The sequence below is a fragment of the Cygnus olor genome, chromosome 2 (assembly GCF_009769625.2).
Source record: "Cygnus olor isolate bCygOlo1 chromosome 2, bCygOlo1.pri.v2, whole genome shotgun sequence".
Classification (NCBI taxonomy): Eukaryota; Metazoa; Chordata; class Aves; order Anseriformes; family Anatidae; genus Cygnus; species Cygnus olor.
Window position 1 is genome coordinate 150298594 of NC_049170.1, and position 14008 is coordinate 150312601.

The 14008-nt window shown below is 41.7% G+C and overlaps 1 long non-coding RNA gene across 1 annotated transcript in view; it reads right to left on the reverse strand.

Moving 5' to 3' along the window:
* LOC121064912 overlaps positions 1 to 11689 on the reverse strand; it is a 30240-nt gene extending 18551 nt beyond the window's left edge. The window contains exon 1 of the long non-coding RNA XR_005816758.1: positions 11479 to 11689. This is a non-coding gene — a long non-coding RNA (uncharacterized LOC121064912). The remainder of the gene's footprint in view (positions 1 to 11478) is intronic.
* Positions 11690 to 14008: the final 2319 nt, after the last annotated feature.

Genomic DNA, 14008 nt, shown 5'->3' on the forward strand with positions numbered 1-14008 from the left:
TGCATTTGTTTGTGTGTTGGTATGCAAATACGTGAATCAGATTTGCAGGCACTAAAAATGACTGAGTTGACAGTTCAAAATCTGGGCCTTAGGCATATCTAGCTGGATAGCATTGTTACAAATTACACACAAACAACATCACTGCATGGCATATCTGTGTTACAGTAGCTATAGGCCTTTGGCTTGTTTGAAAATTCTCTTTTTCTATTAGTTCTTGCTATTTATTCTGGGCTAAATGAGCAACTGACTGTTAATACAATCCTGATTTCATTCTGAGCATCTTTTGCAGTAAAATCATCTTCACTGTCTTTACTGATTTGAACTACAGTGATGAACATAGAACTGTTTTTGCATGTTATCAAGGTATGGCTCACGAAGAGCTCATGAAGTAAGTTAGAGCAATGGCTGAAACAGTGCAGGTGCTTTCCTGGGTCTTGCAATGATTTTCTTCATGGTGTTGGATAAATACCTTTGTCTCTTAGGTTTACCAGTCGTGATGCAGGCACTCCTTTTCTTCCACGTTTAGCTTATTTCACATATAGGCTTTTTTTTTTTTTTTTTTCAAATGGGGCTTATATCTCTTTGTTCATACATACGTTGCAGAAGGATCATACTGTTCAGGGTTTCTGTAGTGTATACTATTCAGCAAAGGTCTAAGTACGTATCAGATTTGGAAGGACCAAGGATTGAATGTAGGTGAGTTCTGCAGCCACAGAGTGCTGCCTGTGGAGCAGGGAGCAGGACGCACTCACAGGATGTCAAAAGAGGAACGGTATCTGCCTCCTTTATTAATGTCACAGTGACTGCAGGTGATGCTGCAAGGTCAGCTCTAAGCGTCCCATGTGAAATTAAACCCTTCTACTTCAGTTGTGCATGTGTGGAGGTGTGCACTGAGGCAGGATCTTTGCAGTGTGCCTTTGAGTGATGTGGATAGTAAATACAAGCCAGAGTAAAAAGCACACTACAATGAAAACTAGGTCCCACGCTCAGCTTCTCAGAGTTTACTTGTGGCAAGGAAGGAGGAAGTGGTGCTTGGTGTTATTGATGCAAAGATGTGAGACAATTCTTGCTTACTTGCCAGAGCTCCTCACTGCAAATTTTCTCAATAGTCCCACAGCTTCAGTCTTTTAGCTTCAGGCCTCTGCTACATTACCCCCAAGTCAAAAATGCTTTAAGTAAGCATAACCCATAATCTTCATCACCCACCACCTCTCTGTGCATCTACCTTGTTGAGATGGATCATGGGCTAGATTCACCCTGGGACTGCTTTATCTCCGTGTCTAAAATTCCTATGTCAGGTCACTTCCCCGATGAGCTAACCATGGAGAGGTAATGAACTACTTCCCTATGTAAGGAAACGCTAGGATCTAAGGAAAGGTGAGGTGACCTCTCCAGGTAGAATAAATTCAAGGCAGCTCACAACAAATTGCCTTGGAGCAGGGCTTGCTGCCTATTGCAGCAGAGGAAGATGATCTGGAGGTGTCTTCCCAGTTTGCTCCTGCTTTTCCTACACACAGGTTTTCTTTACAGCCCTAGCAGACTGTGTCTGCAGAAGGAGACTGAGCTAGACATATTCTACAAGCAAGTCTCGGCCTTCTCAAAGCACTGAACCTCCAGTCATGAAGGGGTTACTATGCAACGTTAGAGCTGCACAATATTTGGAACCCCGATCATTTTGTAACTGGCTGCCAAGCAGTGAAAAATTAGCTTCTTTACACTGGTCATAGCATGTTATGAAAAGTGTATTCCATTATTTTACCTTGACTACATTTAATCTAACATTGGGATACAAGAATTGAAAGAGAAATCAGCATACGGACCAATATTTTCTCATGAAGTCCAAGCAACTACTGTAACTTTGGAGCAGTTTGTTTTTATGTCTCATATGTTAATTAACATGGAAAAAAAAAAAAAAAAACTAACAAACAACAACAACAAAAAAAAACACTTTAAATATTTCACCAGTCTTGCTAACACTGACAGCAACACATGCTTTATATTGGACAGGAATAGTATTTTTGCCTAAAAGTGTCCCTGTAAAGTCAGAAACCATCTTTTACTTGTTCCTGGACAATGAAGTTCAGCATACCTGTCTTCACTTAAAATTCGAGACAGCCATAAAGACCATCATGTAAACCTCTTTCTGTTGTTACCAGTGTGAATGTCAGATATAATGTTGAGAAATGCTGAACATTGTCTTGTTTTCATTACCAGAAGCTAACGAGGCTTCTCCTGGATAATGTATGTTACTGTTTAATGCACTTCTGGGGCTTTTTTACTTGTTTTGTGTTTGTTTTTGTTTGTTTGTTTGTCTGTGTGTGTCTTTAATGAAGATGCTCACCAACCTTTCTGCCTTTAACAACTGACCCATAAACCTGAGCTCCACAGTCAGATGGCTATGAACAGATAAAAGAGACCATAGCTCAGTTAAGCAGTTACACATGTGGAATAAACTACTTATGTGCTTAATGCTTTGCATTAGCTTAGATGGAACAAGTACTAAGGCAACTATGTGACTTTAGCTCATGGACTGTCAATACTATTTAATAGATTGAAGAAAAGGTATTTTAGAAACTCTTCTTTTGCATTGATCTGTTGCTTCACTGTCTTGATGCTAATGTGGCTATGTGGACCCACATAAAGATGTGTATTAAGTACTGATTGTGTTTTCTCTGGATTTTAACTGAGACAGTGCGTTGGATTTAGGTGGCAAGTTTTTAGTAGCAGGGGGCTGCAGGAGTGGCTTCTGTGAGCAGAGCCCAGCAGCTGCCCCATGTCAGATCAGAGCCAGCTCCAGCTTCTCCAAAAGGGACCCGCTGCTGGCCAGAGCCAAGACAGTGAGCAACACTGGGTGGGCCTCTGTGAGAGCAGATCTAACAAAGGAAAAAAAAAATGCTGTGCAACAGCAGTTGGGAAAGAGGAGTGAGAAAATGTGAGAGAAGCAGCCCTGCAGCCCCCAAGGTGAGTGCAGCAGGAGGGCAGGAGTTGCTCCAGGCATGCAGCAGCAGTTCCCCTGTGGCCTGTGGAGGAGCCCCCGGTGGAGCAGGTGGATGTGGCCTGGAGGAGGCTGCGGCCCAGGGAGAGCCCCCGCAGGAGCAGGCCCCGGGCCGGAGCTGCAGCCCGTGGAGAGGAGCCCACGCAGGAGCAGGGGGTCTGGGGGGAGCTGCCACCCGTGGGGGACCCGTGCTGCAGCAGTTTGCTCCTGGAGGATGGACCCCGTGGTATGGAGCCATGTGGGAGCAGTTGTTGAAGAGTTGCTGCCTGTGGGCAGCCCCCGCAGGATCAGTTTGGCAGGGACAGAGAGAAACCGTGAAGGAGCAGCGGAGACGAAGCGTCAGGGACTAACCGCAGCCCCCATTCCCCGTTCCCCTGTGCTGCTTGAGGGGAGGAAGTGGAAGAGGGTGAATGGGAGAAGGTGTTTTCAGTTTGCTTTTAGTTTCTCATTGCTCTAGCCTGTTAGTAATAGGCAATAAATTACATTAATCTCCCTGTGCTGAGTCTGTTTTGTCCATAGTGATAACCGGTGGGTGATCTCCCTTGTCCTTATCTCAACCCTTGTTCCTTTTCCATTGTATTTTCTTTTGAGGAGGGGGAGTGAGAGAGCGGTTGTTGTGGGGTTCAGCTGCCCAGGTGGGTAAAAACCACCACAGGCAGTAAATGCTAAGGTAAAATTACAGAATCACAGAATTGTAGGGGTTGGAAGGGACCTCGAAAGATCATCGGGTCCAACCCCCCTGCCAAGCAGGTTCCTGAGAGCAGGCACCTTCTTTTGACAGGTTTGGATTTCAGAAAGTCCTGACCAGTCCAGTTTGAGGACGGGATATAAGATACTCTTGACCACTGAAGGAGTTCAAATCAATCCCAACCAAATCAGCAGGTTAACCTTGTCTGAAGTGGAAGCGATCCAGAAGGGGCTATTAGATGTGGGGTAAATCCAAGTCTAAATGCCAAGCGGTAGGATTTCCAACAATTATGCGGGTAATATGACCTGTGAAGGCTGCTCTTGGTGTCACTATGAAGTCACAGTTACGCAGAAGTACTGGGATATAGTGCAACCTGGAGAAGAAATTCAGAGAAACCCAAGGACAAGCTGGAGGACAAGGCACCATTTCTCTGAAATATAAAGAATCATCTCCTGTGTTTAATATCTTACTTTTGTGTAGTAACACTAAAACACTTCAGTAATATTAAAAATGGTGTTCAGTGTGATATATAGCTTGAATAGTATCTTTAATCAGTGCAAGCTAGACTTAAATAAAGTTTAGTTCATGGATTATTGCTGGACCATGTAAGTTTAAAAAGATGGTTTTTCTGCTGCAAAATTTATGACTCATCCAAAGCCACCAGAAGAGATAAGTTGATGTATGCCTTATCTACAACAAAGAAAGCGATTGGGATGAATTCCCAGGCAGGTGGTTATGTGAATGATGCAAAAACCAAGATGTGATGTAACATGCTGAAGGAAGAGCCGATTGGTTTTGGATTGGGTTCAGAGAAGCTCCTCCCACAAGTAAAAAGTAGTTACTATGAAACAGATATGGTGACGGCAAAATAGAGCAATTACCTGGATTCAGCCCAATTAGTTTCTGTACATTCTGATATTATACATTACCAAGAAGACGTAGTGGAAGTGACACACGGTGATAACGTTTTATCTCAGCCTCAGTCAGCTGGGGCCCATGCACACAAAAAAAGAGCGGAAAGGGTGAAGCATGAACATTTTATTCTTTTTTTTTTTTTTTTTTTTTTTTTTTTAGATCAGCCACAGAAGTCTGTAGGTGTCTAACCATCGTGGTTTTTCAACAACTTGATATTCTCATTAACTCTTTTTTTTTTTTTTTTTTCCATTTAAGAACAGAAACACTCTGTTAGTTTCAAAATGTACTCATTTGCATTGTATAAACAGCATGTACTACTAAGTATTTTCAATACATTTCATAGAAAACAGAAATTAAAATGAAGAGAAAAAGAATCCTTATCATAAGCTAATTTATTATAATAACAAGGGAGATCATTTATGGTCAGATTCTGAAAAGGCATAAATCACATTCAATTTAAGAAATTACACTATTTTTTGCATGTAGTACATGCAAATATTACTTACCTTCAGTGCAAATACACCCTAAGCTGAGGCTGCAAACGTTAACATTTACTACAACTGGAAGAAATAATGAATTGGAATTTGTAAAAATAACTGAACAAAGTCCAAGAAGGTGCTGAGTATCACAAGAACAATGGGAACTATAGGAGGATGCGCTGGAATAGACGGCCCTGATCTGTGTCATTTCTTGTAATGGCCAATCCCTTGTTAAAAGTCCCTTGCTTGCTTATGTCACAATGTCATTTGTACTTGCGCCGCCAAAAGTATCACAGGATGCCAAAGAGCAGACTTTCTGTCAGATCTTGGCAATCCTTCAAGGTTGTTGTCACAAAATGTAGTTCTCCTCTCCAAACAAAAGTTTGTTGGTAACAACTCTTTGTCCATCAAATCAGATATTACCTGCCTAGTGCCATCAACATGACACGTTGTCCATACATGAAGCAGCAGGTCCAAACCTGACTGGGGTGCACAACTACACAACAGTCAGGAGCTGAAATTTGCTGCCATATTTTGAGATGTCCCTGCTGCAGACTCCTAGCCTGTTGTGCAAGAGCTTCCTGTGTGCCCTCCGTTGTAGGCATCTGGCTCTGCTTGCAGCTTTCCAGAGAGTGCAGCCCCAGAGCATGCTCTCGAGTGGGCCAGGAAGCTGCATAGAGGGATGCAGAGGCAGGCTTCGGAAAATCAGTACTCAGCACTTATGGCCTCTCCCAGGAAGGCAGCATATTCCTACTAAATCTGCATTAGCTGGATACATGTCATGAAACTGTCAACCCTGACACACTCCTAAGGGGAAGTTTGTACAGCTCGTATCACAACACATCTTCCTGCATCCTCTTAGTCTTCCACTGCAGCCATACCATTAAAGCCAAGTTAAGCTAAGGAATGCACCCCACAGGACCTTCTGCTGAAGCAGGTGCAATTTAAGGCCTCTTGCTGGTCCTTGCGTGCAATATCTTCTTTGTAATCACTGTGACGGAGGATCCCAGCTATTAAATTAACAGGTGTGAATGGCACAGCAAGACTAGGACAAGGAAAGACAGAGTTGTCATTGTATTTAAATGCAAATTATTACAATTTAAATGCATTTTCTTTGTAGGACATTACACTGTTTCTCACTGTGTTTCATAGGAAATAAAGTAAAATGAAAGCCAAGACTAGTAATTGCAGAAAGACAATGTATACAGGGAAGCTGGTTATACCTGGATAATATAAACCGATCTTCAAAAGCTCGTTAACAACTGAGTCGTACTGTTTATTTTTATTGCGGTTGTGATTTTTAGGATTAGGACTATCAATATTTATTCATATTTAACAGAACACAAACATCCGGTCAGTCCTGGCAAAGTGATATCCACTGAACTGCAATTTCATTGCATTTTAGTCATAGATCAAACAAAGGTCCCATTTATAGTAGGAGGGTAAAAGTACAACAGAGTCGGTAACAACTGTGGCTATTGCCATAATACCTAATCTGTTGTAAATGGCATATGAAGTTCTTTGTGAACCCAGTTATTGTCAATGGCAGGGGCAAAATCTGTGGTTTTTACCTGGTCAAACTCAGGTCTTACTAGAAATGAGGACTAGATGTGTGACTGCTTCTCCAGGTAAAAGCACCTTAGAAACTGAGGCAGATTATTTGGCAAACTGCTATTTCCAGGTGAGGTTTCTCCAGATAACACTCCTTGCTGTTGCTTAATTGGTTTGAATTTGGGTCTTTTCAGCTGTTTTTCCCAGGAAGTCTGTACAGTATACACCCTGAAGGTCTTGCCCAGGACACCTGACCATGTCTGCTGCCAGAGCTGCTCAGGACTGCTGATATCTCTGTAGGGTCCAATATCCAGGGCTGAGGGACTCTGACCTAAGCAAAAGCTCCAAGTATGACTACATACTTAAAAATAGCAAAGCTAAACAACAACCAGCCGAAGCGTGCTGAATGACATGGATTTGCCAGGATAGCTGAACTCAAGGAAGATTTGAGGGGTACTCTGTGGCCTTAGCCATATGAGCAGTTATTTGTTGTTACAAAAAGTATTTGAGAGCTTGCCAGTGCATTCACTCTCACAGCACCCCAGGATGTGGCAAAGTGCTGCCAGCCTTCCTGGGGGCTGGGGGAAAGGAGGAGGTTGCACAACCTGGCCAGGGGAGCTACAGTCAGGCAGTCCAGCAGCACCTGCTGCTCGCACCTCTCCGTGGTCCTGGTGGCGTGCCAGCCACCTCACCTCCTGGGCTCGCAGGTCTTGCTGTAATTCACCCCCCTCATAGACTGAGAAATACAGTGTAGTTTCTCCTTCTCTCAATATTTAGGGGTACGTGATTTCATGTAAAATATTGCAAAAAATAACAAGGGAATTGCTAAGGAAAACATTTTCTGCCAGAAGACATTAACACACCTTGGATTGTGGTTAGTCTCACTCCAGGGGTTTAAAGAAGTTTAGCAGGGTAGAATTTCATAAATAGTGATATGTAAAGTACAAATCACTAATAAAAAATACCATTAATACTTTTTTTTTGTGGATTTCCCAAAGCTGTTTCTCTGTCTTATGTAAACTGCATGCTCCTCAGGGCAGAGACTACTTGGAGTCTGTGGCATGGACACCACTGAGTAGAAAAACTAATGAAGAAAGAAAATTAATTTCTTCATTTGCTATTCTGACTATCAAAAATGCTCAAGGGGGACACAACAATGTGAAAAGTGAGGAGAAAATACAGCATATTTTATACATTTATTTTCATCTCCGGATGATTTTGACCATAAGAAAGTATTTGCCCATGATAGATGAACTGCGTTGCCACTCCTGTTAATATACTACTGTTTAATGATTTCTTTTCAGTATTCATTTTAATACAGTCAATGTTTACTTAGAAGGACATTAATAACACCAGGATATCTATCATATAGGAAATGGCTAATGAAATCTGTTTCATTTGTCAGTGGATGTTTATGTTTCAAAGCCGCATTGGATTGTTTATGCAAGATTTAGGGGAGAATGTTAGTGTTTCATTAGTGACTAATAACGAGAGTGAAGTTAAATGGCAATTAGTATGGATTTTTATTATTATTACTATTGCTATTATTTACATTACATCAGGACTCCCTTGGGCTTCAGATCGATGCTTGAAGCAGCTCAACTGTTGCTGCAAAGACTTCAGAATGAGACAAAGTATGTTTGATAGTGATATGGACACAGGACTGAGAGCCAGAGTTGTCAGGCTCTGCAAATGAGCTGACTCACTGCCAGTTGCTCCTGTGGTGAATCGTCCTACAAGTAGCCTTGTTGTCTCTAACACATCTTCTATATGAACGGAGCTTATAAGATTTCTGAATGTGGCATGCTTATACTCAACAGCTAATTCAGAGCTAATCTGCATCTCCTAGTTTGGTGGTTTTGGAACCGACTCATTCATTTTTCTCTCAATAGCTGCTTCAAATTGGATTCAAAGGTCAAAATCTTTATGCATAACACATATAGCTTCTGTGGAGTTTTGCAGATCTCTACCATCTCAGAAATGGACCCCATGGTTTGAACACTACTGTGTTTGAGGAATTTCCTTTTGAAAAGTACAAATATCTTTGCAATTTATGAAACGATTCAGGCATTTGAAAATGACATGTTCCTTCTTCCTTTGCAAGTCAAGGTCTGAGTTCATTATTTGAGATTTTCCTTCCTTTCTTGCAAAAAGTTCAAAGAGGTACATCCTTGTTGCAAGGACATGAGAGTTGCCAGATTGCATCACAACAGGGACTGTTATGAGCATGGAAACAAGATCCCAGAAAGCTGGGGAGCTGCACTTGTCTTTGGCTGTCTTTTGCCCACCTTGTTCTTTGTGAACAAGGACAAATGTTAATGCCTTCCACTAAAAAAAAAAATACATAGTTTTGGTCAGGATGCACTTATATGCAAGTGGAATTTAGTCCAAAATGACAATGACTGATGTCCAGCAATCTACCCATTTCTTTTCAAATGATAAAAAAAAAAAAAAAAAAAAAAAAAAAAAAGAAGTGCACATTGAAATCACCGGAAAATTGAGTCACTCTGGCTATGTTAACAGCATGGAAAGGAAGGTATATTGCCACAGCAAAACATTTCCTTTTAGTTACTGCTAAAGAATTAAATGCAAATTCCAAAGGCAGGTCCCTTCCTCCTCTCCCCCTTCCCCAGCAATCCCTGAGAGTACAGAATATTATTAAAAAATGCCAAATCCAACCTTCTCTGCACCACTACAACTACTTCCAAAGTCAACAGAGTCATGGGTGCACAAGGAACTGAGTGCCCCATCAACATACTTTAATTTTTAGCCATTATTAAATGTAAATCTTTCTAACATCAATATTTATTCCTGCTAAATATTAAGAATGTTTAGGCTTATGAGTCACCAGTTCTTTTCCAGTTAGCGCTTGCTCTACCACTTCCACCCTTGAATGGAACTAGAGATTTACACACGATATCAGCAAAGTCAACTCTTAGGAAAAGGCAACCACAGAATAACAACTGGGGAAATACATCTGTCAGAGCCAGCATGCTCCACTGTTGTCGTTTCTGCAGCAGGCTTGAGTGGTAAATCACAAAGAGGATGAATAAGTACAGAAGGATTTGCTCACAGTTTGTTCCATGAAAGCTAGAGGTTGCCATGGGAGACAGGAAGCATTTTTGGGCACTCCCACAGCAAAAAAAAAAAAACAAAACTGTTGCCACTTTATGAACAAGTAGCAGCATACTGTGTTTTGTTCAAGAGCCAGCATATGAGCTGACCAGCAAAAATGCTGGGGGAGGATAGGAAGACGTTTCCTGCCCCCCTCAGCTCAGTAAGCCCAGCTTACTTTGGATGCAAATCAGGGTCCTGTTAAAAGGGGAATAGGCTGTTTGCTGTAAGGCAGTACGTTTAGTCTAGTTTCCAATGGGTCAAAGGTCTGTGTAATAAAAACCTCCATTGCAATGTGCCACAGTCATCCTAAAGGCATAAAGGGGTCGCAGAGACAACTGGGAAGAAGCAGAAATCTAAAAGCCAATTCCCATTCTAGACATACAGTGTTTAATGAGCTATTGAACGCAAAAAAAAAAAAAAAAAATGCTTTCAGTCTGACAGCAGCACAGATCAGTGGCTGCCAGTCCCAAATGAAGGTCTGCTGTTCTAAAAGCTGTTCTTCAGTTTGGGAAATGGGAATGGGTGACACCTGGAGAAAACGTGAATGTTTTCCTGTTTCTCTGGCTGAATGCTTGATCACGGTGTTCCTATAACTCTGGGTGGTGACTGCTCTGGAAGCCACAAAGATGCTGAAAGCCTCTTCTTGATTAGCCTCTTATTGATTAGCAAAGACACCTCTTTTCAGAAGACACCACTCTAGTTCTATTATTCTGGGATGACTGAGTGAGAAGTGACTAATTTCTGGCTGAAAATGTAAACCAGAAGTAGGCAGAAGGAGTTGGTAACTGTACTGAGGGACTGAGAAACTGAGTTGAAGAAGTGCACAGAGAAACCAAAACAGAGGCACACTTTTAGATTGCCTAAGAAACCTGGCTTCTTATCTCAAAGATCAGACATTGCAAGGGCACTGTGAATTCCAAGTACAAAAGTTACAATTCCCCAAGCCAGAAGGACTGACAGAAGTGTGACATGAATCTCTTACTTCATAAAGTGCTCCCCAAAGGTAGGGATAAACGTCCACAAGCAGGAAATACCACATTGTGATTGTCTATATCCAGACAAAGACATCACTTTCCCAGGTCAAGATAATATCCCTTGAACATTTAAAATATCTCCCCTTCTGTTTTCTTTTTATAGATCTGTTCCTTTTCTGTACTCCTCCCTGACTTTCCATTTTTTTTGCATACTGACTTGACTTCAGGGGCCACATAATGTCACACATCCTCTGCTGATAAAGCACAGTATATCTTTCCCAAAGGAATGGTCTTACCTGAGTACACCAATACCTGGAAAATGCTACTGCAAACAGCTGATTAATGTTGTTTATTGCTCAGCTCTGACTATGTTGTTCTTTGATGAGAAAATGCAGAACCCTGCTGTTAAGAATACATCTTGTATGAGTGGACTTTCCACAAAACTGTAATGAGATCATATGCTAACTATGTCCTGCAGAACCAAATCAGAGAGCAATATAGGAATGGAGATAAATACCTGGTGTTTATTTTTGAAAATTAAGCAGAGCAGACTTTGATTTTCACATGGATACTTTAAATCAATTAAGCTTCTCTTTGTGAAAAGTCTGAATGAATGAAAACTTCCTCAAAACTAATTAATGTGTCAAAGGCAAGACCACAAAAACATCCCCTGCAGATAACGCATCTACTTAGAGCACCCAGATACAAAATTAAATGAAAAGACTTGTCTTTCCCATCCTATTCCTTATTCAGACCTACCTGCCAATAGGCACTGCCTTGTGTTCCCCAAGCTGATGCATTCCCAGGAGGTGACAGCACCAAGCTCCTGAGCTGTGATTTTGGTTATAATAGCAGTCAAAACAGCTCTGGGTTTCAGGGAGATCCTTGTTGATTAGCCACTGTGAAGCACAGCAGAGTACTTTCTAGAAAATCCTTCAGCACAAGCCAAACCAGGATTTCAGGAAAGAAATCTCAGCAAGGAAATGGAAATTTTACAACTCTTTCAGATTTTCCAATCCTTTTGTTTTAGAAACCTCACAAACCTTTCCCGAGAGACCTCTAAGTAAAGAATTTTTTCTCTAAGAAATGGCTTGTTCTTTATATTTATCCTTCATTTAGCCCATGGACACAACCTAAAAAACACTCTAAAGACAGAGGAATCACTCTGAAGTTGCAAAACAGTGTCACAGAAGTGGGAGAAAAACTGATGCTGAGACCTTTGCACTGAACATCCCACTGCATTCAGCAGCCACTGCAGTTCCCTTCTTCCATCTGTGCATTTCCCACTGACACATGTGAGGTTGAGATGCATCTGGAAAGATAATAACCCTTCTCTTGTGCACCAGACTAGAGGCTTTTTTCTCATCAGCAAAGAGGGAATGTTTCTTCCACATTACTGACAATGGAGCTGGTGGGCTATAGACTGCAGATAATCTGCTCTGACTGCTGCATGGGAGCACACAGGGTCACAATGCCCTCTCATACAGTGGTTTTAGCTCAGTGAGGCCAGGAATAAATGTTTAGGCAACGCTGACTTAGAAACCTTCTTGCAGTTTCATTCTTGTCTTGAGGAAGTGGCTAAGCTGGCACTGAAGCCAGTAGCATGTTTAGACAATTAAAGGCACAGAGATGAGACTGTGCTTTTCCAGAATCCATTAGAAATCTCATGCATATGAGACCACAAAAAATGAACAATCTTCAGAAAATACTCATCTAAATAATCAATGTGGTACAATTGAATTGAATGGAAGGAAAAAGTGAAGCCATCTGAGTTCAGGTGACTGACAGCCCATGAGGCTGCAAAAGGATTATCGCCCGGTCTCCTGAGTCAGTGGAGAGAGACCCTTCCCACGCCCAAACAGGCAGTGAAGAGGACAAATTGTGTTTCTGAGATGCTTCTTCCTCTGTCCCCTGGAGAGGGAGCCTGCAGGACCAGACTGAATTAGTCATTTTTACTTTAGCTTAAGTTTATATTTTATAGCTTATTAGGCATGATTTTTATTTATTGCTTCATAACATATTAATGGTCCTTCTGATGTTTTTCTTTTTTCTTACTTCCTTTCTGTGTAAGTGACAGAATCTATTTTTCTCTGTCAAATAACATGCAAATAGATCAATGAATCCATTACTGAACTATTATTTTCTTAAATCAAGAAATCCATTGCCCCATAGTGACTAGTCCCACTTCTGTTTTCCACCAATTCCACAAATTACATCAAAGTTTCATCATCTCCTAATTCAGGTTTTCTCAGAAACATTACTCATTATAGAAGAATGTTCTGGTTGTTGAAAAGGTTCAGGGACAATATTTTCTCACATTTTTGTGGCTGTTTTCTCTTTTGGAGAGAAAATGTTATGCAGAGGAGGCTTCCCTGCTGATTGCCGTTGCTCAGTTTTCCTCTCTTTCTCCACTTTTTACTACTAAAATTTTTCCAATTCAAAATTTTAAACCGCTTGCTTTACAAAAATGCTTGATGCCGCACAAATATTTTACTAATAATATCACTGGAAAGCCTAAAGGGAAATACCCTCCTTTCTCTTTCCTATACTCAAAGTCAAAAAAAGATACAGCTGGGTGATGGAGGGTTGTGAGTAACGCTCTGAGGTCCTTCCGCTGGTTATGCAAGAACATGCTATCATCTGAGCCACTGCTGACCCCAGCAAGGAGAAGTTACAGGAGGAAATGATCCACACTTGCCTGCAGCAGCTGGACAGCAGGGAGGAGTGCTGGGACGTGGCATGTTTATCTGAGCAAGCTGTGGAGATCGCCTGCTATTTGAGTTTTCTTTCTACTCCAATTTATGATACAAGTCTTTTCCTTAATAACTCCCCTCCTTTTTTTTAAAGAATCTGATTTATTATCAGAGGATCCATAACAGCAGAAAAATCTCCCCTCCAGCTTTCCCTCCCTTCCTTTATGCCAAGTTCTTAGCCTCACTCCTTTTTCTCCTACTTTCATTGCTGGCTCTTCTCCCATGCCTTGCAGCCAGCACCTTTGAAGAAATATGCAGCCTCCTCCACTTCACTGGTTCCTCCTGCAGCATAATGGTGCCCTTGCTCCGAGATCTGTTCTCCTTCAGTGAACTCTGCTTGTCCTCATGTACCCTCATCATCTTGGGCCTCCATTCAGTCTTCTCCTTCCAGTGGCAATGGTTTCCCCATGTGGTGGGGAACATGGGCTCACATGGCGTGAGAAGTGGCCACCAAGCCTGGAGCTCAGGCAGGTCGTGACACAGGGCAAGTATAGGCACTGGCTGTGCCCTTCTTTCCGTATGAACCTTGAAGACCT